The 24,270-nt window shown below is 40.4% G+C and overlaps 1 protein-coding gene and 1 long non-coding RNA gene across 5 annotated transcripts in view; one reads left to right on the top strand and one right to left on the bottom strand.

Moving 5' to 3' along the window:
* SLC24A2 (solute carrier family 24 member 2) overlaps positions 1-24,270 on the bottom strand; it is a 264,631-nt gene that overhangs the window by 172,672 nt on the left and 67,689 nt on the right. The gene's annotated exons all lie outside the window — the stretch shown is intronic.
* Positions 17,526-24,270, top strand: part of LOC145509758 (uncharacterized) — a 58,621-nt gene continuing 51,876 nt past the window's right edge. For all 3 annotated transcript variants that reach the window (XR_014056393.1, XR_014056398.1, XR_014056397.1), the window contains exons 1-2: positions 17,526-17,602; positions 21,416-21,638. This is a non-coding gene — a long non-coding RNA (uncharacterized LOC145509758). The remainder of the gene's footprint in view (positions 17,603-21,415; positions 21,639-24,270) is intronic.

Below are 24,270 nucleotides of genomic sequence, written 5' to 3'. Positions count from 1 at the left end.
GTGGATTAGAACACCTGATATAGTGCACATGGGGAAGCCAGTTCAGCTTGGCTGTCATCTGTAAAATGCAAATTAGGAGGATTTTTTTCACCTATCAGTCTTGCAAAAGTTTAAAAATAACAACACTCAAGATGTAGAAATTGGCTGTCTTACCTACTGCTATTGGAAATGTAAATTTTGTGTTTAAATGCCAAAATTGCTGCATCCTGTATAATAATTTACAACCAGGAATGATTATTATGTTCAATAGTCAGTGATATTTAAATAAATTAGGCTGACATTCATGCAATGCTATGGTATATACGGCAGTTTCTTTCTTTCTTTCTTTAAAATTTTTATTCTGTATTGGAGAACAGTTGATTTACAATGTTGTGTTCAGTTCAGTCACTCAGTCATGTTTTTTGCGACCCCATGGACTACAGCACGCCAGGCTTCCCTGTCCATCACCGACTCCCAGAGCTTGCTCAAACTCATGTCGACTGAGTCGGTGATGCCATCCAATCATCTCATTCTCTGTCATCCCCTTCTCCTCCCGCCTTCAATCTTTCCCAGCATCAGGGTCTTTTCCAATGAACTGGCTCTTTGCATCATGTGGCCAAAGTATTGGAGTTTCAGCTTTAGCATCAGTCCTTCCAATGAATATTCAGGACTGATTTCCTTTAGGATTGATTGGTTTGGTCTCCTTGCTATCCAAGGGACTCTCAAGAGTCTTCTCCAACACCACACTTCAAAAGCATCAGTTCTTCGGTGCTCAGCTTTCTTAATGGTCCAACTCTCATATCCATACATGACTACTGGAAAAACCAGAGCTTTGACTATACAGACTTTTGTCTGACAAAGTAATGTCTTTGATTTTTAATATGCTATCTAGGTTGGTAATAGCTTTTCTTCTAAGGAGCAAGTGTCTTTTAATTTCATGGCTGCAGTTACCGTCTGCAGTGATTTTGGAGCCCAAGAAGATAAAGTCTCTGACTGTTTTCATTGTTTCGCCATCTATTTGCCACAGTCATGGGACCAGATGCCATGATCTTTGTTTTTTGAGTGTTGAGTTTTAAGCCAACTTTTTCACTCTCCTCTGTCACTTTCATCAAGAGGCTCTTCAGTTCCTCTTCACTTTCTGCCATAAGGGTGGTGTAATCTGCATATCTGAGGTTATTGTTATTTCTCCCGGCAATCTTGATTTCAGCTTGTGCTTCATCCAGCCTGGCATTTCGCATGATGTACTCTGCAGGGAAGTTAAAGAAGCAGGGTGATGATACACAGCTTTGACTATTCCTTTCCCAATTTGCAACCAGTCCGTTGTTCCATGTCCGATTCTAACTGCTGCTTCTTGATCTCCACACAGATTTCTCAGGAGGCAGGTAGGGTGGTCTGGTACTCCCATCTCTTTAAGAATTTTCCACAGTTTGTTGTGATCCACACAGTCAAAAGTTTTAGCATAGTCAATGAAGCAGATGTTTTTCTGGAACTCTCTTGCTTTTTTGATGATGCAATGGATGTTGGCAATTTGATCTCTGGTTCCTCTGCCTTTTTAAAATCCAGCTTGAACATCTGGAAGTCCTCAGTTCATGTACTGTTGAAGCCTAGCTTGGAGAATTTTGAGCATTACTTTGCTAGCATGTGAGATGAATGCAATTGTGTGGTAGTTTGAGCATTCTTTGGCATTGCCTTTCTTTGGGATTGGAATGAAAACTGACCTTTTCCAGTCCTGTGGCCACAGCTGAATTTTCCAAATTTGCTGGCATATTGAGTGCAGCACTTAACAGCATCCTCTTTTAGGATTTGAAATAACTCAGCTGGAATTCCATCACTTCCACTAGCTTTGTTCGTAGTGATGCTTCCTAAGGCCCCTTGAGTTTGCACTGTAGGACATTTGGCTCTGCGTGAGTGATCACATTATCATGGTTATCTGGATCATTAAGATATTTTTTGTATAGTTCTTCTGTGTATTCTTGCCATGTTTTCTTAATATCTTAGCTTCTGTTAGGTCCATACCATTTCTGTTATGTTAGTTTCCAGTAGACAGCAAGATTCAGTTATACATATATGTTAGATTCAGTTGTACATATATCTATTCTTTTTCATATTCTTTTCCCATATAGGTTATTACAGAATACTGAGTAGAGTTCCCTGGGCTATACAAGTAGACCCTTGTTAATTATTCATATATGAGGCAATTTCTGAAGATTATTTAATGATCTGGGGAAACACTCATCATCTAATAGCAACTAGAAAACCAGGATATTTAAATATTTATGGTATGATCCTACTTTTCTAAAATTACAGTGTACATACATAGCTGTATTACATGCAATGGAAGGAAATATATTTCTGGGTGATGATATTACAGGTGATTTCTATTTTCTTTTTTCTGTATTGTCCAAATTTTCTGTAAGCCGACTCCATTAATTTAATAATTAGGAACAAAAGAGCATTAAGTGTGAAGCTAACTTTTTTCTGACCAATTGATTCTCTGAAATGAACTATCTACTATCAACTGGTATCAGGCCACCATGACTCAGCCCCTTCTGGGCTGGATACCACAATGGTCTGGAAAATCTCCGTGACCCAGACCTGTTTCCCTGCTTACTAGCTGAATATTTGGGGAAAACAATTGGCTCAGTGGGTAAAGAATATGCCTGCACTGTAAGAGACAAAGGAGATGTGGGTTCAGTCCCTGAGTCAGGAAGATCTCCTGGAGAAGGAAATGGCAACCCACTCCAGTATTGTTGCCTGAAAACTCCCATGACAGAGGAGCCTGGCAGGATACAGTCCATGGCATCACAGAAGAGCTGGACATGACTGAGTACACATACTGAAAGATGCTAGAAACAGACTGAGGTTCAAATCCCAAGTGACCAGCTTCTTAGTTTTATGACATCAGTCAAAGTACATACATAACTTTGTAGAACCTTCCCCTCATCATTAATAAAGTGGAGCTATTAATGCCTTCTTCAGAAGATCACTGTGAACTGAACACCTTGTGTAAATGCTAGTAAATGTTAGTTTCCTTCCTTTCTTAGGCTTCACTATTCACTACCCCACCCTGATTCTGAAACAAGGATTAAAAAAAAAAAAAAACCCTCCATCACCAGCACTATCTGTTCTAATTTTAAAGCATACTTATTTTTGATACGTTAAAAATGTATAGACTCTCGTTTCTCTACCATTTAATGGTCTGAACCTATAGGGAGTCAGCACAACTTGGACAAGGCAATGCGAGGACTGTGGACACATTTTAAGGGAGCCTTTAACCTGAGCTGATATCTGCCATACAAAGGCTCTGAAACTTGAAGCACTTCTCATCAAGGCAGGCAGAGTAGGCAGTGTAGGAGGGGTGAACGTCCTTGCTCTGATGTCCTGAAGTGATTTCAGCATATTACATCTCCCTGGATCCTGAGTTTATCTAAATAGATGCATGACATTCTCTAAATGTGTAGAACTCAGAATTTCTCAGGCTCAGTGTCTCTAGTGTCAACTGACAGCCGCACATCTTCAATGTTTCCTTTAATTAACCTTCTCCATTTTCAAATCAATTTTCTCACTTCCTCATGGTGTGACTGCTATTCTAAGGAATGCAGACCTAAGGGATCCACATTTCAAGGTTCCAGGGGTTCATATGCCAAGTCTGGAACTCTGTCCACAAATAGATATCCAAGAACATCTGCTGTCTCTTCTGTGCACCCAAAAAGTTCAAGGACCAAAATTCAACCAGGATCCAGCCCTGTTTTATTTTCTGACCTCTGAGCTTCCTTTGTGAGGATCTTACATTATGAAGGCATTGTGGATGTGTGAGAAAGGGGGCAAATCCCCTTAAGGCCCTCCTTGTTCTAGGAAGATTAATCTGTCAAATGCTGGGAGATTGCCTGGAAGGGCTGGTCTGCAGGGGAGTTGATGATGGAGGCAGACTAGATGAGAAGAACAGATGAAGGGCACATAATGCAGACTCTGTGGGTGCCCCATCCATTCCCTGGAGTCTCAGCACTTCACTGTGCTCTGGCTGACTTGGAACCACTGGTATCTTTATTGCTGTAGTTCAGTCACTCAGTTGTGTCTGATTTTTTTGCGACCCCATGGACTGCAGCATGTCAGGCTTCCCTGTCCTTCACTATCTCCTGGAGTTTGCTCAAACTCATGTCCATTGAGTCTATGATGCCATTCAACTATCTCATCCTCTGTCGGTCCCTTCTCTGCCTGCCCTCAAATTTCCCCAACATCAGGGTCTTCTCCATTGAGTCAGCTCTTCAGATCAGTTGGCCAAAATATTGGAGCTTCAGCATCAGTCCTTCCAATGAATATTCAGGGTTGATTTCTTTTAGGATTGACTGGTTTGATCTCCCTGCAGTCCAATGGACTCTCAAGAGTCTTCTCCAACACCACAGTTCAAAAGCATCAATTCTTCGGCGCTCAGCTTTCTTCACAGTCCAACTCTCACATCCATACATGACTACTGGAAAAACCAGAGCTTTGACTATACGGACCTTTGTTGACAAAGTGATATCTCTGCATTTTAATATGCTGTCTAGGTTTGTCATAGCTTTTCTTCCAAGGAGCAAGCATCTTTTAACTGCATGGCTGCAGTCACCATCCACAGTGATTTTGGAGACCAAGAAATAAAGACTTGTGTCTACCTTCCTTTACTAAAGAGTTGAGGAATTAACACCATCACCCCCAGCAGCCCTCAGCCGATGAGTGATAGGAACCAGTATATAGACACCTTACCTTTTGGGTGGAAGACCTCTAAAGTATGTTGTATTTATTTCCTACTGCTACTATAAAAAATTACCAAAACATAGAGGCTTAAAGCAACATACATTTATTATCTATTAGTTCTGGAGGTCAGAACTCCAAAATGGGTCTTAGTCCAAAATGGGCTAAAATAAAAGTGTCAGCAGAGACAGGTTATTTCTGGAGGGTCCGGAGAGAATGATTGCCTTGTCATTTCAGCTCCTAGATGCTGCCCACACTCCATGGCTCTCGGTCCCTTCCTCCATCTTCAAAGCCAGCAATTTAACAACTTTGAGTCTCTTTTTGACTCTGACCCTGCTGCCTCCCTCTCATTAGGGCCATTTAGATTACTTTGAACCCACTAGGATAATCCGGGTAATCTTCCCATCTCAAGATCCTTAATTTAGTCACATCTACAAAGCCAGTTTTAAGATATAAGGTAACATGTTCACACGGAGAAGGCAATGGCACCGCACTCCAGCACTCTTGCCTGGAAAATCCCATGGACGGAGGAGCCTGGTAGGCTGCAGTCCATAGGGTCGCGAAGAGTCGGACACGACTAAGCGACTTCACTTTCACTTTTCACTTACATGCATTGGAGAAGGAAATGGCAACCCACTCCAGTGTTGTTGCCTGGAGAATTCCAGGGACGGCAGAGCCTGGTGGCTGCCATCTATGGGGTCACACAGAGTCGGACACGACTGAAGCGACTTAGCAGAAGCAGCAGCAGCAGCAGCAGCAACATATTCACAGGTTCTGGAGATTAGCACATGGATCTCTTTGTTGGGGGACACTGTTTGGGCTGCCACATGTGTGTTTTACACCATCTCCTCCAGGAATAAGCTCGAATCATCCTAGTGGTGGTGGCTTTATCCTTCACTATTATTTGTCTGCTTCCCCTTCCTGGCTTACTCCCCTGATCTCCTATCAGTGTTTTCTGAACCTCCCAAGTAAACTACATATACTCAAAGTCAGGCTGTGGGGTCTGCTTCTAGGGGAACCCAAACTTAAATATTATGAGGGGAGAAGCCTGCAGTAGTGGAGGCAGAGGAAAGAGTCAAGAAGGACAGACTAGACCAGTAGGGTAGAATGATAACAATGGGGAGGCAGAAAGGGGTCTGAATTTGAGGAAATGACATTAGGATAACAAAGTAGAAATGCCAGTTAAAGGGGTAGGGTGTCTCCTATGAGCTGAAGGCTTTGAGACATGATGGAAAATGTTGCACTCAGAACTTTTGGGAAAATAATAATTTATTAATGAAATAAACAAGAGATCTAAAGGGCATGGCCATCATCTGAAGTAATTTCCATCCCAGAGGCAGTACGGTGAACCTCAGAAGAGCCTAAAATGTCTAAAACATGAGCTCATACTTTCCTTTCAGGGATCTTTTCATTTTCTTAGTGAGTGCTTTCCATACCAGGAAGGCAGGGTTCTAAACCCATTCTTTGTATCACATTAAATCCTTCTTGTGAGTACAGGAGGTAATTATCATTATTCTTCCCATTTTATATTTGGACTAAAGATCACAGACATTAAGTAACTTGTCCAAGATTTTATGGACTATGGCAGAGGCAGATTTTGGAACTAAGCTGATTCAACTCCAGAGCCTCAGATTTTAATCACTGCTTTCTCCTGCTTTCCTCTTTCTCTCTCTCTCCTTTTTTTAAAGAACTCAAGAAGGCTCCTTTAGGTCTCATTAAGATAAGCCACCCACAACTTGTTCCACTTGCATCAGGAGCTTGGTCAGCATGCTTCAGATTGAAGGTTCAATTCTCTCTGCTCTCATCAAACCAATATATCAGGACTCATCTTAATTCCATGATTTAATTTAATACCATTTAACTGAACTCCATTATTGCACAATCCAAGTAGAGAACCACTGAGTCAAATCATCACTAATCCCCCTAGACCAGTAGGAAGATGTAGCATTCTAAAAGCTCACCCTAGATGGAAATAAATGACGAAATTACAAGATCCACAGAGTTAGAATCTTTTCTTTTTCATTCCGGATATTAATAACTTTATGACCTTAGTCTAATCACTTAACCTCTCTCTGACTAATTTCATTTCTTTATGTAGAGGTAGAATTAATAGACCTGCCCCTCCTTGGGAGATGTCACTGTGTTAACTGAAAAGTTCTCCGTGAACTTGTTTTGAGTTCTAATACAATAGCAGCAATCATGTTAATTCAGGGCATAGTAAATCTTTTGTTTTTCTCCATGAATGCAGGCTTTAGTCCAATCTTGCCAAGCAAAGTATCCTTTGTACAATTGGTACTCCTCAAATATTTATTGTTTTTGAAAGGAAAAGAGATTACTCATTGTCAAGTAACATAACTCTCTATTTTTTCTGAATTGTAACTGGTATACATTGCACCATCCTTGTCACTTTGACCAAACCCCTCTTTGCATTTATGTCTCACTTCTTGATTAGAAACAATCTTCTCTATGTTCTTTGGATTTTTCTGCAAGCTGAAATAGTGAAAAATCATTGTGTCAAACAAGAGAACACTTGACTATAGGTATAGTATCTATTTTTTTCCTTTTTAATATATTTTCTAATTGAAGGATAATTGCTTTACAGAATTTTGCTGTTTTCTGTCAAACCTCAACATGAATCAGCCATAGGTATACATATATCCCCTCCCGTTTGAACTTCCCTCCCATCTCCCGCCCCATCCTATCCCTCTAGATTGATCAGAGCCCCTGTTTGAGTTTCCTGAGCCATATGGCAAATTTCTGTTAGCTATCTACTTTATATATGGTAATGTAAGTTTCCATGTTGCTCTTTCCATACATCTCCCCCTCTCCTCCCCCTCCCCATGTCCATAAGTCTATTCTCTATGCCTGTTTCTCCACTGCTGCTCTGTAAATAAATTCTTCAGTACCATTTTTTCTAGATTCTGTATATATATGTGTTAGAATACGATATTTATCTTTCTCTTTCTGACTTACTTCACTCTGTATCATAGGTTCTAGGTTCACCCACCTCATTAGAACTGACTCAAATGCATTCCTTTTATGGCTGAGTAATATTCCATTGTGTATATGTCCCACAACTTCTTTCTCCATTCACCTGTCGATGGACATCTAGGTTGCTTCCATGTTCTAGCTATTGTAAATAGTGCTGCAATGAACAATGGGATACAAGTGTCTTTCAATTTTGGTTTTCTTCAGGGTATATGCCTAGGAGTGGGATTGCTGGGTCATATGGTGGTTTTATTCCTAGTTTTTAAAGGAATCTCCATACCATCTTAGGCTACAGTCCATGGGGTCACACAGAGTTGGACATGACTGAAGCAGCTAAGCAGCAGCAGTAGCCAGTGATTCACAATGCATTTAAGTTTGAGAAGCACTGAGGTAGACGATTAAAGGCATGGGACATTTGCATTAAATGGCGATTAAACAGGCTGATTTTTTAAGAATTAGTTCTGTATATTAAATGGTAAAATTAAGAAGTATGTATAGATTCATACATATGAGTGAGAGAGAGACACAGACTGAAAGAGCAAGAGTCCGTGCATGACAGTAAGACAGAGAAGAAGGGTCATTACCAAAATATCATCCGCAGTGGAGTTAAAGGAGTTTTAGATTTTCTTCTGTGTTTGCTTATCTGTATTTTCTACTATGAACATGCTTTTTTAAAACACAAAAGCAATAAAATGATATTTTTAATTCCTTTTCTGTTTTCAGAATTTCTCTGAGTTCTTTCTGGAAAAATAAACACAAACCAAACCAGGCCGAACTGGAAGATAACCACCCACAGGGATTTAATCAGTGTAACCAGGTGCTGTCACAAGAGACAAAGACATAAAATTTTCCACTTGGTGTGAAATAAGTCTGTGTAACCTTCACATTGTAGTCCCTGGAACTCTTGGGACACATAAAAAAATTAAAAAAAAAAAGCCAATAAAGCTATAGGAGCATAGACGTTTTTAAGACTGCCAACTGGGAAAGTACTTCTAAGATGTAACAGATCAATTTCTCTTAATAACTATTTTCAGTGGCTTTATTCTGAGTTCTGGTTGGGAAGATTCCATCCATGCTAAATGCAAGTTGAAAGAGGATCCAACTGCTTTGTCAGAATGATTCTTTGCCCGAATTCTCTCTTGAAAAACTCACCTGAAACTTTACTCATTTCTGTCAGTTATCCCTCATTTTGGTGATCCCTTTATTTCAGCATAGTGTGGTAGGAAAATGATTCAAATCCTAGGTTCACTATTTCCTAGCTACAGGGATGATTAGGCAACAGAAGTAAAGGCCTGTATATACAATGGAATATTACTCGCCCATAAAAAGGAATGAAATTGGGTCATTTGTAGAGACATGGATGGACCTAGAGAGTGTCATACATAGAGAGTGAAGTAAGAAAGAGAAAAACAAAGTGGAATCTAGAAAAATCATATAGATAATCTCATTTGCAAAGCAGAAATAGAGACACAGATGTAGAAAACAAACATATGGACACTAAGGAGGAAAGGGGTGTGTGGGATGAATTGAGAGATTCGTGAGTGAAAGTCGCTCAGTTGTGTCTGACTCTTTGTGACCCCATGGACTATACAGTCCATAGAATTCTCCAGGCCAGAATACTAGAGTGGGTAGCCTTTCCCTTCTCCAGGCGATCTTCCCAACCCAGGGATCAAACCCAGGTCTCCCACATTGCAGGCAGATTCTTTACCAACTGAGCTATAAGGGAAGTCCCTAGGAGAAAGGACTGACACATACATACTATTGGCACTATGCATAAAATGGATAACTATTGGGAATCTACTGTATAGCTCAGGGAACTCTACTCAGTGCTCCGTGGTGACCTAAATATGAAGGAAATCAAAAAAGGAGGGGATATACAGCTATATACGTATAACTGATTCATTTTGCTCTACAATAGAAATTAACACAAAATTGTAAAGCAACTATACTCCAATAAAAATTTTTTTTATTTATTTTAAAAAAGAAGGTTCAAATTCCTTCAACACAAAATGGAGGGAATTAGCATCTCCTTTAGTTAAGAGGATGAAATGAAATAAAGCATTTATTAGGGAGCACTAAAGAGTTAAAAAGTTGACTTAAAAAGTTGACTGATTGCCTGATTCCTCATTCAACGATCATGTACCCTTGTAGCCATTATATGCTGGCAATTGCTGAAGGCAGAGAATATAAATGATCCCAGACATGTTGCCTTACCTCAAATTGCTTTTAGGCTCAAGGGACACAGCAAGGCAACACAATTACTGTACAGTGTAAGAAGCATTACAACAGCAAGAAGGGCTGCTATGTTGGGAATAAGTAAGAGGAGGACCTTACCCAACCACCGGGGTGGTGGTAGGGATGAAGTCTTCCTGGAGGAAGTAACATTTAACTGAGGGCTGATGAACCAGTGAGTCTTAGCCGGGAAAGGCTAGGGAGTTTCATACAGCGAAGATAGCACATTTAAAGGCTCAAATGTGAGAAAGAGCATGCATATTCAGGTGCTCAGCAAATGAAAATGGTTAAGATGGGAATTTGGGGTAGAGCATGGGGGCAGTGGAAAGAAGGGAAGTGAAACTGGAAGTGTCAGCAGAGTCCACTCATAAAAGGGCCTTGGAAGCCATGAGAAGGAAATTTAACTTCCTCTTAAGGGTCAATGGAGTAGCCATCATAGTCAACAAAAGAGTCCAAAATGCAGTACTTGGATGCAATCTCAAAAATGACAGAATGATCTCTGTTCGTTCCCAAGGCAAACCATTCAATATCATGGTAATCCAAGTCTATGCCCCAACCAGTAATGCTGAAGAAGCTGAAGTTGAAAGGTTCTATGAAGACCTACAAGACCTTCTAGAACTAACATTAAAAAAAGATGTCCTTTTCATTATAGGGGACTGGAATGCAAAAGTAGGGAGTCAAGAAACATCCGGAGTAAGAGGCAAATTCGGCCTTGGAGTACAGAATGAAGCGGGCAAAGGCTAATAGAGTTTTGCCAAGAGAATGCACTGGCCATAGCAAGCACCATCTTCCAACAACACAAGAGAAGACTCTACACATGGACATCACCATATGGTCAATATCAAAATCAGATTGATTATATTCTTTGCAGCCAAAGATGGAGAAGCTCTATACAGTTAGTAAAAACAATACCAGGAGCGGACTGTGGCTCAGATCATGAACTCCTTATTGCCAAATTCAGACTTAAATTGAAGAAAGTAGGGAAAACCGCTAGACCATTCAGGTAGGACCTAAATCGAATCCCTTATGATTATACAGTGGAAGTGAGAAATAGACTCAAGGGATTAGATCTGATAGACAGAGTGCCTGAAGAACTATGGATGGAGGTTCATGACATTGTACAGGAGGCAGGGATCAAGACCATCCCTAAGAAAAAGAAATGCAAAAAGGCAAAATGGTTGTCTGAGGAGGCCTTACAAATAGCTGTGAATAGAAGAGAAGCGAAAGGCAAAAGAGGAAAGGAAAGATATACCCATTTGAATGTAAAGTTCCAAAGAATAGCAAGGAGAGATAAGAAAGCTTTCCTCAGCCATCAATGTAAAGGAATAGAGGACAATAATGGAGTGGGAGAGTCTAGAGATTTCTTCAAGAAAATTAGAGATACCAAGGGAACATTTCATGCAAAGATGGGCTCAATAAAGGACAGAAATGGTATGGACCTAAGAGAAGCAGTACTAAGAAGAGGTGGCAAGAATACACAGAGGAACTATACAAAAATAATCTTCATGATTCAGATAATCATGATGCTGTGATCACTCACCTAGAGCCAGACATCCTAGAATGTGAAGTCAAATGGGCCTTAGGAAGCATCACTACCAACAAAGCTAGTGGAGGTGATGGAATTCCAGTTGAGCTATTTCAAATGCTAAAAGAGTATGCTGTGAAAGTGCTCCACTCAATATGCCAGCAAACTGGAAAAACTCAGCAGTGGCTACAAGACTGGAAAAGGTCAGTGTTCATTCCAATCTCAAAGAAAGACAATGTCAAAGAATGCTCAAACTACCGCACAATTGCACTCATCTCACATGCTAGTAAAGTAATGCTCAAAATTCTCCAAGCCAGGCTTCAACAATACGTGAACTGTGAACTTCCACATATTCAAGCTGGATTTAGAAAAGGCAGCGGAACCAGAGATCAAATTGCCAATATTCGCTGGATCATCGAAAAAGCAAGAGAGTTCCAGAAAAACATCTATTTCTGCTTTAGTGACTATGCCAAAACCTTTGACTGTGTGGACCATAACAAACTGTGGAAAATTCTTAAAGAGATGGGAATACCAGGCCACCTGACCTGCCTCTTGAGAAACCTGTATGCAGGTCAGGAAGCAACAGTTAGAACTGGACATGGAACAACAGACTGGTTCCAAATAGGGAAAGGAATACATCAAGGCTATATATTGTCACCCTACTTATTGAACTTATATGCAGAGCACATCATGAGAAATGCTGGGCTGGAGGAAGCACAAGCTGGAATCAAGGTTCCCGGGAGAAATATCAATAACTTCAGATATGTAGATGACATCATCCTTATGGCTGAAAGCGAAGAACTAAAGAGCCTCTTTATGAAAGTGAAAGAAGAGAGTGAAAAAGTTGGCTTAAAGCTCAACATTCAGAAAAACTAAGATCATGGCATCTAAGCCCATCACTTCATGGCAAATATATGGGGAAACAGTGGAAACAGTGAGAGACTTAATTTTCTTGGGCTCCAAAATCACTGCAAATGGTGACTGCAGCCATGAAATTAAAAGACGCTTACTCTTGGAAGAAAAGCTATGACCAACCTAGACAGCATTAAAAAGCAGAGACATTACTTTGCCAACAAAGGTCCATCTAGTCAAGGTTATGGTTTTTCCAGTAGTCATGTATGGATGTGAGAGTTGGACTATAAAGAAAGCTGAGTGCCGAAGAATTGGTGCTTTTGAAGTGTGGCATTGGAGAAGACTCTTGAGAGTCCCTTGGACTGAAAGGAGATCCAACAAGTCCATCCTAAAGGAAATCAGTCCTGAATATTCACTGGAAGGACTGATACTGAAGTTGAAACTCCAAAACTTTGGCCATCTGATGCGAAGAACTGACTCACTGGAAAAGACCCTGATGCTGGGAAAGATTGAAGGTGGGAGGAGAAGGGGATGACAGAGGATGAGATGGTTGGATGGTATCACCGACTCAATGGACATGAGTTTGGGTAGGCTCCGGGAGTTGGTGATGGACAGGGAGGCCTGGTGTGCTGCAGTCCATGGGGTCACAAAGAGTCGGAGACGACTGAGCGACTGAACTGAACTGAACTGAACTGAAGGGTCAATGAGAATTCCCAGGGTCAAACATGGTCTCTTTGGGGTTTTAGGACGAACTCTGGCCACAGTGTGGAGGAAGGACAGGAAGATTGGAGATGACCTGCACAGCTGAGGCATTAATGCAGGTGAGAGATGATCCTAGTCTGAACTAGGCCAATATCAGTGGAAATGAATGACTGTAAATGGAGTGAGACTGGTGATTAACTGGAACTGAGGGATGATGGAACAGGCAGTGAGAATGTACTTAATAAATGCTTATCTCTTTCCTGTTCTCACCACGGAGCTCCATCGGCCACTTCAGCAGCAGTGGAAAAAAAATATTTTCTGGACACAAAATACCTGGTTCTCCTTAAAAAGTAACTGTTTCAAATGTATACAACAGACCAGCAGTTCTTAAAGTGAAGTCTAGGGATCCTTAAGGGTCCCTGCGTTTCCACTTAGCGGGTATATGAGGTCAAAATTATTTTCACAATAAGACAGTAATTACCTTTTTTGCTCTCATTCTAGCAAAGCATATTGTGGAGTTTTTTAGAGGTGAAATGTCTGGAACGATGTTATGGCTCTGATAGCTAATATTATATGTTCCTGGGCTTTAATTTTTTTTAAATCAGTTTTAATTTCGCCTATGGTAAATATAGAAAGCTATAACTTGCTCTTGGGGTCCCTAGTAATTTGTAAGAGTATAAAGGGGATCTGAGACCACAAAATTTAAAAGCCACTGTCATAAGCATTTAAAGAACATTTTTAAAGACATTGACTCCCAAGAGGTCAGCAAATTTATAAATAAGGATACTTACTGAGGGGCTACCCTGGTGGCTCAGTGGTCAAAAATCCACCTGTAATGCAGGAGATGCAGGTTCGATCCCTGGGTCAGGAAGACCCCCTGGAGGAGGGCACAGCAAACCCACTCCAGTATTCTTGCCTGCAGAATCCCATGGACAGTGGATACAGTCCATGGGGTTGCGAAGAGTCAGACATGACTGAGCGACTAACACAAACTCTATTTACTGAAGAGTCTAGTTATTTTTTATTTTTAAAGTCTTTATTGAATTTGTTACAATAATTGGTTCTGTTCTATGTTTTTTTTTGGCTATGAGGCATGTGGGATCTTAGCTCCCAGACCAGGGATCAAACCCACACCTCCTGCATTGGAAGGCAAAGTCTTAACCACTGAACCACCAGGGAAGCCCCTGAAGAGCCGAGTTCTTATCTGAGTTTTGGTGAGCTTTCAAATCAGAGCTACTGCCTGTATACTGCAAGGATAATGCCTGGACTTTAAAGATGGCATCTAACTAGGGAGATCAGAGCACATAACACACAGGGTACTAAGTAGAAATATGAAATCTCTGTCTGCATTGCTGAAGATACTTTGTTCTTTAAACTTGTTTTTAAAGTTAGAAAACAAAGTCACTGAGTAATAGTCGTAGCTTAGAACAAGCTCTCTGGTGTGTGGGCAGAAAAGCAAAATAGAAGCTGCAGTGTGGGAAAGTGGAGAATAACACAGTGAGAAGAAATGATGCAAACCAGATTCTGAACCAGGAGCTCCAAACTCGTTTCCACCCCCGAGAGGACTTGAGGATCCTCTATGGACCATGCAGAATAGAGATGCAGACGTAGAGAACAGACACGTGGATAGAGGATGGAGCAAACCGGGAGACTGGGATTGACATATATACACTACCCCATGTAAAACAGATAGCTAGTGTGAAGCTGCTGTAAAACATAGGAAGCTTAGCTCAGTGCTCTGTGATAACCTACAGGGGTAGATAGAGGGGGTGGGGAGATCCAAGACAGAGGGGCTATATGGATGCATATGGTTGATTCACTTCATTGTACAGCAGCAGAAACTAATACAACAACGTAAAGCAACTATACTGCTGCTGCTGCTAAGTCACTTCAGTCGTGTCCGACTCTGTGCGACCCCATAGATGGCAGCCCACCAGGCTCCCCTGTCCCTGGGATTCTCCAGGCGAGAATACTGGAGTGGGTTGCTAAAAATGAGGCAACTGTGCCAGCTAATCACATATCAATCTAGCAGTCACCTCCTTGCAATCCGAAACGTCTACAGACAATGAAGGGAGCTTTATTGTGCCCCTGGAGAATGCTGGAGAGTCTGCCCTTCCAAGAGGTCACTGAATATCTCAGCATGAAGAGCCTGGGGAAGGTCAGGATAAGAGCAACACAGAAGAGCAGTCTAGGAGACAGAGAGCAGTCAAAGCTTAAGACTTGAGATCCGGATTCCATATGGTTTTCAGAAGATTGAGAGACCTTTAAGTGCTAATATGAAATCATCTCCCATAAGTAAAGCAGGGGAAAAAAGCCAACTGGAGAACAGAATGTATAATACTGTCTCATTTGTAAAAGAAAAAGGGAGGGAGGCAGGAGTCTATACATTTAAAAAATGCTTGTAAATCATAGACTATTGATGGAAGAATACATCAGAGGTGAAAATAATAATGTTTTGTGGGAGGGATAATGGCAGACTCGAGCTCTGGGTAGGGGGAAGACTTATTTTTCATTGTGCCTGTTTTTGTACTGTTTAAACCTTTTAATCACACAGACATTAAGTAATAAAAAAGTTACAATGAAAATAAAAATTCTTAGAGTAAAAAAATAAGATTCACGAGTGGGTAAATCTAGGACGACTAAGAAGTGCTTATGACTGAAATATATGAAACATCAAAAGAGATGGATATCTTCTAGTCTTAGATTATAAAACTGAAGACTGTCCTTGAAGTTTCTGAAGAAGGTTTAAGATGTCTTCTTCTTTAAAAACAGTCAAATAGAACTCCGTTGAGTAAATAAAACATCTTTTCAACTTACCATCTTTAAGAGGTGCTTCAGGAAGGATTTCGATAACTTCATGTATTACTTTGAATCTATTTATTCCTTTGTAAGTTGTTGGCTTTTTGTCTAAAAGCAATATTCACCTCTAACCCTGCTCAGAGGTGAATAGTTTTCAAAAATTTTATATTATATGAAGTAAAAATTTAAAATATTTAATAATGTTTTATGATGGTATCATTTTTTATGATGTTCTAAAAACATATTTCATTGTAGAAAATAGTTATTTAAAAGTTAGAATAAAGCTATATACACAGACTGGACCACTTTACCCCACCTAACCTTGTTGTGTAAATATTTTGCTGTTTAATGAAAAAATATGTAAAAAAACAAAACATTATTTTTAATGGTTACTATAATTGATTTACTGATTGCTTTATTGTCACTTAGACTGTCAGGTTGTTTGACTGCAGCAACATTTTTAAGTCCTTTAATACATTCTGCCAACCTACTTTGAAGAAAGGTTGTTAAATTTCCATAGCAGAACTGTGAATATAATTTTAAAGAGATTACTTACACAAAAACATTGACCATAGCTATGCTCAATTAGGCTGCCTAATATCTGCATTATATACCTGGGATTGCAATTTTCCATAATGTTTTCTACCTGTCACAGCAGCACTGATCCTAAGCCCTTATTCTGTCCCTACTCTGACACCCTCCTGTGTTCAGGTATTCCAGCTTTTAGCCCGATTTCCTTCAATGTGTCTCTATTTTCAAAATCAGGCTTCTGCTTCAGATGACCATTTTCTTGGCTCCTACCTGTATCAATGATTTGAAACATCTTCTCAAAAATTTTTCCAATATTTTAAAAAATAAATTATTTTTTAACTATTTACTTAAAGTTATCTATCATTTTCCTATATAGGGTTATAGAGAGAATGTGCTGTGTACTGACTATTCCATTTGCTACAATACAGGGTTTTTGTTTTACCTCTTTAAAATTTCCAAATATTTGAGAAATCAAAGACATAAGTTTTAATGGAATGAAGCATTAGAATGAAGCAGAGTGATGCTATGGGAGTTCCAAACCTGGGCTTTGGCTCCTGTTTTTATGACCCGTGCCTCTGCCACTGTGTGAACAGCCCAAAGTTGTCAGTTAGAAATGCTAGGCAAGTAGAGAAGATAATGAGCATCACAGCTGAGACTATCTGGGACCAACCACCGCTGGCTAAGTCAGAGCTGACCCATCACTTACATGAATGAAGCCAACCCAAACCAGAGGAACAGCCCTGCCGAGGCCAGCCCAAACTGCTGCCCCAAAGAACTGTGAACCAATGATCTATTTTAAGCTCCTACTTAATTTTCAGGTGGTTTTTTTGTGGGGCAAAAATTAACTGATATGGTTATCTGAGGCATGTCAATTAAGTTTCCTTATCTCTCACAAAAGGAATAAACTGTTCAATTTAAAAGTTCCCTATATAGTTAACATTAAATTATTTGAAAACAGTATTGCCCAACAGAACAACAATGAAAATGCTCCACGGCTGAGCTGTACAATATGGCGGCCATAGCTGCATGTGGCTATTGAGCACATGTAATGTGGGCTAGAACATCTGAAGAACTGAATTTTTAACTTTATTTCATTTCAATCAATTTAAATTCAAATGGTCACATAGCAGTAGTAACCACCATATCAGAGCCTTCTATTCTAGAACTTTAGTGAGCTGATCTTCCTGATCTTTGGATAGTAAACTCCCAACTGTAAGATCTTCCATCACTGGGCAAGATGGCTGGGGAAAGCTTATTCTTCAGGTAAACAAATAGGTGAAACTCTTTTCTCCCATAAAACTCTAGAATTAGTTTACCAGGACATCTGCTAGCAATGCCTGGCTAGCTTTCCGAGAGTCGTGGAATAGAAGCTTAGTAAAGTGGGAAGCAGAGGCAGAGAACAGAGAACAGAGGTCTCAACTGTTACCCCATATGACTTGGCTGTGAGCTATCTTTCAAATTCTTTTCCTGGTAAATATCCCTTGTCACTGTGTACCAGCCACACAAGCCTCCTAGTTTTTCCTCAGATGTCCCGGGCAAGTTTCCATCTCTCAGCCTGTTGTTATTAACTTCCTTCTTAGCCTGAAATATTCTTTCCCTTGATGGAGGTTTCTTAACCTCAGTGATATAACATTTCAGGGCCCCCTTTTTTACAGGGGGCTGTTTTGTGCATTGCAGGATGTTTAGCAGCATCTCTGGCCTCTGCCTGCTAGATGCCAGTAGCACCTCCCCACCCCCCAGGCCAGGCTGTGATCACCAATAGCATCTCCAGACGCCAAATATCCCTTGAGAGGCAAAATCACCCCTGGTTAGGAATCACTGCCCTAGATATCGGCATGATTCACTCCCTCACTTAATTAAGGTCTGTACTCAAATGCCACCTCTAGGGAAACTTTCTCAAAATCCAAGCTAAAACAGAAAGCCCATCTTCCTTTGTCCCCTTTCCCAGTTTTATTTTTCCTCACAGTACTTATTATCAGCTAATATTGTATCAGACAGTTTTGTGTTTATTGCCCATCTTCACTGTTTTGTTCCCTGCTATAATTCTAACACCTGGAAGCTAAACAGTTGGTACATGCTTTACAAATATTTGTTGAATGAAGGACAGAAGGAAGAAATTACCCAGTGGAAAGATGGAAGGGACACATGCCACCAACAGAAAAGGCTTCAACTCAATTTTGCTGTTAAAATCTATGTTGCTTGTTATGGACAGCAATGATGAGTTTTCAGGGAATTTCCTAATGACACACTTTAACTCAGCTTCGCTATAAGGATGCTTTGAATGCAAAATAAAATATTTTAAATTTGTCAGCTACATTTATGAATAGTATGTTACCTTTGAGACCTAAAATTACAGTCCTTTCATAGCAGCAAGAACCTAGTTCTCACCCATTATAAACACTAATATCTGGGGCTTCCTGGTGGTCCAGTGGTTAAGACTCCACACTTCCACTGCAAGGGGTGCAGGTTCAATCCCTGGTTGGAGAACTAAGATCCCACATGCCACACAGCACAGGCAAAAAAAAAAAAAATTTAAAAATCGGTATCTGCTTGCCACTGAGTAAAATGCATTCTCACAATTAGAAAAGTGCCTGATTAAAGACTTGCATTTGTCCTTTACATTTATTGGCTGCAAATGTGTTTCTAAGAGGCTTTTATTAGCATTACTGGGTAGGCCTATCGATTCAATGGGTGTCACCATGATTCCAGCTCTAAATTAATTCATGTAAAGAATTCCTTACTTAATTGTAAGACTGAATGTTTTCTCTTTTTTCATGAAAATTTGTAACATTTTTTTTTCTGAATTCCTTAAGACATATTAGATTGACTTCTAAGAGGCTGACTTCCTTCTGGAAAGGACTCCAAGTATTTTGGGAGAAATTATAAGTGGCAAGAAAATTACACATTTTGGACAAGGATGTAAAGCTATCTGCTGTCGGCTGGTAGATCCTTTTAAATGGTCAGAATATTTTCATAAAACCTGAATCCAGCCAGCCACTAAGTGAAGTTCCATAACACCTCAGCTCTCAAGAATCTCCAGGGAATCACTTCTGACTACATTAAACAGAACTTTTCAAAATTAATTCTACTTTCACATTTTCCAAGTTTTCACAGATTAAAGTCCTTCTAAAACAAACAACACTTCCCTCTAAAAGGACTTCTGTTCATAAGAATCATCTTAGGTCACTAAATACACACACACACACAAAGTTACAAGTAGTTGTTTATAATAGATTATCTGTAACTCTGAGTGTGTGTGTGTACGTACATATTTTAGTGACCTAAAGAGTTAGTTGCTCAGTTCCATCTGACTTTTTGCAATCCCATGGACTGTTAGCCTGCTAGGGCCCTGTGTCCATGGAATTCTCCAGGTAAGAATACTGGAATGGATAGCCATTTCCTTCTTCAGAGGATTTTTCCAACCCAAGGATCGAACCTGGGTCTGCCGCATTGCAGGCAGATTCTTGGCCATCTGAGCCACCAGGGAAGCTCCTTAGTGACCCAAGGTCATCCTTATTAACCAAAGTCCTTTTTTGAGCTGTGCAGAAGCACACGGAAGGGTAAGTGCATATCCTGTGTTTTCAGGCTGAGGCTCCCAAGAGTTGCCTGGAACTTACTTTCTCTCACAGGTAAAGTGCAGCATGTGTAGAACATGATGGCACTGTCATGAGGTTGCCTTTTATAAAACCGATGGCTAAGTATCCTTTCCATCCTAGGGTTACCTACATTTAAAAAAAATCATCCTCTTCTTTACTCTTTTTCTACAGTCTATCAACTCCCAGGAAACTTCCAAACCTTGTTTGTGATCTCTAGTCAGCCCTCTTGGCCACTCACATTACTCATCTATTTTCCTTTCACTAGCTGTATGGAGGAGAAGGGAGAAGGCAGTGGCACCCCACTCCAGTACTCTTGCCTGGAAAATCCCATGGGCGGAGGAGCCTGGTAGGCTGCAGTCCATGGGGTCGCTAAGAGTCAGACACGACTGAGCGACTTTCCTTTCACTTTTCACTTTCACGCATTGGAGAAGGAAATGGCAACCCACTCCAATATTCTTGCCTGAAGAATGAATCCCAGGGACGGTGGAGCCTGGTGGGCGGCCGTCTATGGGGTCGCACAGAGTTGGACATGACTGACGCGACTTAGCAACAGCAGCAGCAGCAGCAGCAGCATGGAGGAGAAGGATTCTTCATTATTTAGTCTAAGAATTTATGTGAGAATGGGAAGGGGAAAACCTATACCTAAGGCACCTCATCCTCTGCTAACTCCACCATCTCCTTCCTTATCATCACCTTCACCACCACGGTCATCATCAGGAAATGACCACTTTCAGACTTAATACTGGAATACATTTCCCTGAAAGCATTCCTCTAGAAACCTACAAAATGCATTTTTTAAAAAGCTGTTGTATTATTTTTTATTAATGTCTAAGTAATCTGCATTTTTGATACCTTCGGGAAGCCTCATGACTGCCAACATTTGCCATTTACTTTTTCTTTCCCCTAAATTATTTTAGGGGCTACCCCGGTGGCGCTGGTGGTAAAGAACCCATCTGCCAATGCAGGAGACATAAGCATATTCTATCGCTGGGTGGGGAAGATCTTCTGGAGGAGGGCATGGCAACCCACTCTAACATTCTTGCCTGGAGAATCCTACAGACAGAGGAGCCTGGTGGGCTACAGTCCACAGGGTCGCAAAGAGTGGGACACGACTGAAGTGACTTAGCATGCATGCAAATTATTTCAGACATTTTGGTTTCCATTTATTAATAACAAGTAAGTAAGCATCCCTTCTTGGAGATGTTACTTAATGGATACCACACGTCCAAGGTCATAAGTAAACACCATTTACTGCAAAACAGGTTAATAACACCGTGCAGATATTGTTGCTATAGTCCTATATTATGCAAACAAGAGCCAACTATTTTTGTAGCAGTTCTCTGAACTCACCAAAATGCATTTTAATGAACAATATGTTTGAATGTTTTCTACAGTGTTGGTAAGACGTATCAAATTGTTGTATTTTCTTTCATAGTAACATTTTACTTTCTGAATAATATCCCAATTGATACATTGGCAGGTAGAAAGATGACAGAAGATAGCAACGCAGCCTCTTCAAGATTAGAACCATAATTGCCTAGCTGGAGAATAGCTGAAGCACCCTCAAGGAAGACTCGGATTTGAAATCATCTTTCCCTGATGGTACTAAAAAATGATGGAGCCTCTTGGGAAGTAGTCTTCATCCATCTGGGCATTAGTTTGTCCTCTGGAATCAACACCAAGACTCCTCTGAAATCTCTGTGGTGAGGATTTTTTTTTTCTAAAAGTTAAAGGTATTATTTTTCAGCCTCCCAGACTAGCTCCTGTGGGCAGAGTCAACTTGCCCTCATTGTGTTTAAAATGAGGCGCAGTCCAGGGGGAAGCTGGCAAATTTGACAAAGGGACACTATTAAATGCTACTCAGAGGGTGGGGGTCTATTTGCAAAGATGTTCCCTGAAAAGAATCAACAACGGACAATTTTTATACAGCTGCTTTATATGCTGGCTGTTTATAAAAGTTAAAACCATGCCTTGGTCAACTCTAAGAACCTGTCCTTTTCCTAATTTGCTCTTCAACATTTAACTGTTCACATTGTTTTGAGTTGCAGGTCATTGAGGGGATGGGGAGGAGGGAAAGACATTCTTTCATCAAGTCAAAGTGTTAGTCACTCAGTTGTGTCTGTTTGCAACCCCATGGACTGTAGCCCACCAGGCTCCTCTGTCCATGGAATGGTCTGGGCAAGAATACAGGAGTGGTGTAAACCCATGGCTGATTCATGTCAATGTATGGCAAAAACTACTACAATATTGTAAAGCAATTAGCCCCCAACTAAAATAAATAAATCTATTAAAAAAAAAAAGAGAGAGAATACAGGAGTGGGTTGCCATTTCCTTCTCCAGAGGATCTTTCCCACCCAGGGATCGAACCTGGGTCTCCTGCATTGTAGGCAGAGTCTTTACCATCTGAGCCACTAGGGAGGCCCTAGAAATACTGAAATAAATACCCCCATTTAGCTGAGCATAGTGGCATGTACAATACTTCAACAGAATGGACAACACACTTACAAAAGGAGAAGGCTTATGAAGAACATCTCTTTTTAAACAAGTTAGAAAACACTTGAATAACATAAGTATCAGGTCAGGTTTCCTAGGCTTGTTCATTTCAAGCCACTCCCAGATTCCATGCTCCCTTGCCTTTTCCAGTCCACACTGCACACTATACCACCTATAACACATTCACCCATAAACCAACGGCACATATTTACAATTCTCTATAGCCGAAGACTCTGTGAGATGACAGTGAGGACAGTTCATTCATTATTGCATTCAGAGTACATAGAGTGAACCTGTTAATACTAAATGCCAGGCAATGTGTGGGCCCCTGGCTTCATGGTCACTAGCCACCATTGCACTGTATGTCTGAAGGTCTTTGGCAAATTTTGTATGCAGTAACACCCCTCTGTGATCCCTGGGGTGATCTGATTTATCCTTATGTTAAATGCAACCCTCCACATCACAGCCATGTTATTCCAGGGATGATGCCTGATATCAACTTTTAGACCAACCACATTTTGAGAGATGGCTGAGATCTATAATAATTTTTTGATAAATTCCTTTACAGGCCTCCTCTATTTGGTCCTTTCTTTCTCGCAGACTCTTAGTATTTATACCTTATAGTCATCATGCCCTCTCTTGTCCACACAACCTCTTTTCTTGCTGTGGGCTTATCATATATTGGACTCTACTATGTTGAGGGAGGTTCCTTTTCTATGCTCATTTTTTGGAGTTTTAATCATAAATGGGTGCTGAAGTTTGTCAAAACCTTTTTTGCATCTATTGAGATTATCGTATGGTTTGTATCTTTCAATTTGTTAATATGGTGTATCACATTGATTAATTTGCATATACTGGAAGAATTCTTGCATTCCTGGAACAAACCCAACTTGACCATGGTGTATGAGTTATTTAATCTGTTATTGATTTCTGTTTGCTACAATTTTGTTGAGGAGTTTTACATCTATGTTCATCAGTGATATTGGTCTATAATTTCCTTTTTTTCTGTTGTCTTTGCCTGATTTTGGTATCAGGGTGATGGTGGCCTCATAGAATGAGTTTGGAAGTGCTCCCTCATCTGCAATTTTTTGAAAGAGTTTTAGAAGGATAGGCATTAACTCTTGTCTAAACGTTTGATAGAATTCACCTGTGAAGCCATCTGGTCCTAGGCTTCACACAATCTTTTTTCTTTCCCTATCCTGTTGTGTGTCAAATATTATCTGATTCAATTATCTTTTTCTCTTGCCTCAGTCATGTCTTCAACGCTTCTGTGCTTCTGGTCTCAGTCTGGTCAGACAGTCAATGGTACTACTATAATCTCTAGGTTTTCAAGTCTTCCTCGTTACTACTCTTAGTTTTGTCTGCACATAGTCTGGACAAAGAATTCCTTAAAATACATATTTATCTGTTCCCAACACTGTTCCCCCTTCCACATCAAAACTGGTTTGTTGCTATTGCAGAGGCTTGAAGTTTTTCACACTCTGATGTCTGAATTCTGGATAATGGATGGTCAACAGAAGTTGACTTAGCCAGAGACAGTGAGAGCTTTTTCTGAGACATTGGGCACACTCACATCATTTGATTAAACGTGGAGGCTGAATCAGAAGGTAAGAGCTAATGAATAGTACCTGGAAAACAGGCCAGAGGGCTGTAGTGTTGCAGTTTATTTCTCTGCAACCTTGGACAGATTGTGCTGACTCACTGAGTCTCAAGTTTCCAGAAAAGAAGTGGGAATATTTGATCAGAAAAAGACCTACACCAAGGTTCTATGGGAGAGAGGTGCCTTATAAGCAGCCCAGTACATTCCAGTTTACTTGGAAGTGGTGACAGAAAAATGGTTAG

Source organism: Giraffa tippelskirchi, chromosome 1 (genome assembly GCF_054371585.1).
Source record: "Giraffa tippelskirchi isolate mGirTip1 chromosome 1, T2T-mGirTip1v1.2.pri, whole genome shotgun sequence".
In the NCBI taxonomy this organism is placed as follows: Eukaryota; Metazoa; Chordata; class Mammalia; order Artiodactyla; family Giraffidae; genus Giraffa; species Giraffa tippelskirchi.
Note: the sequence above shows the minus strand (reverse complement) of the source record. Positions and strands in the feature narration are given on the sequence as shown.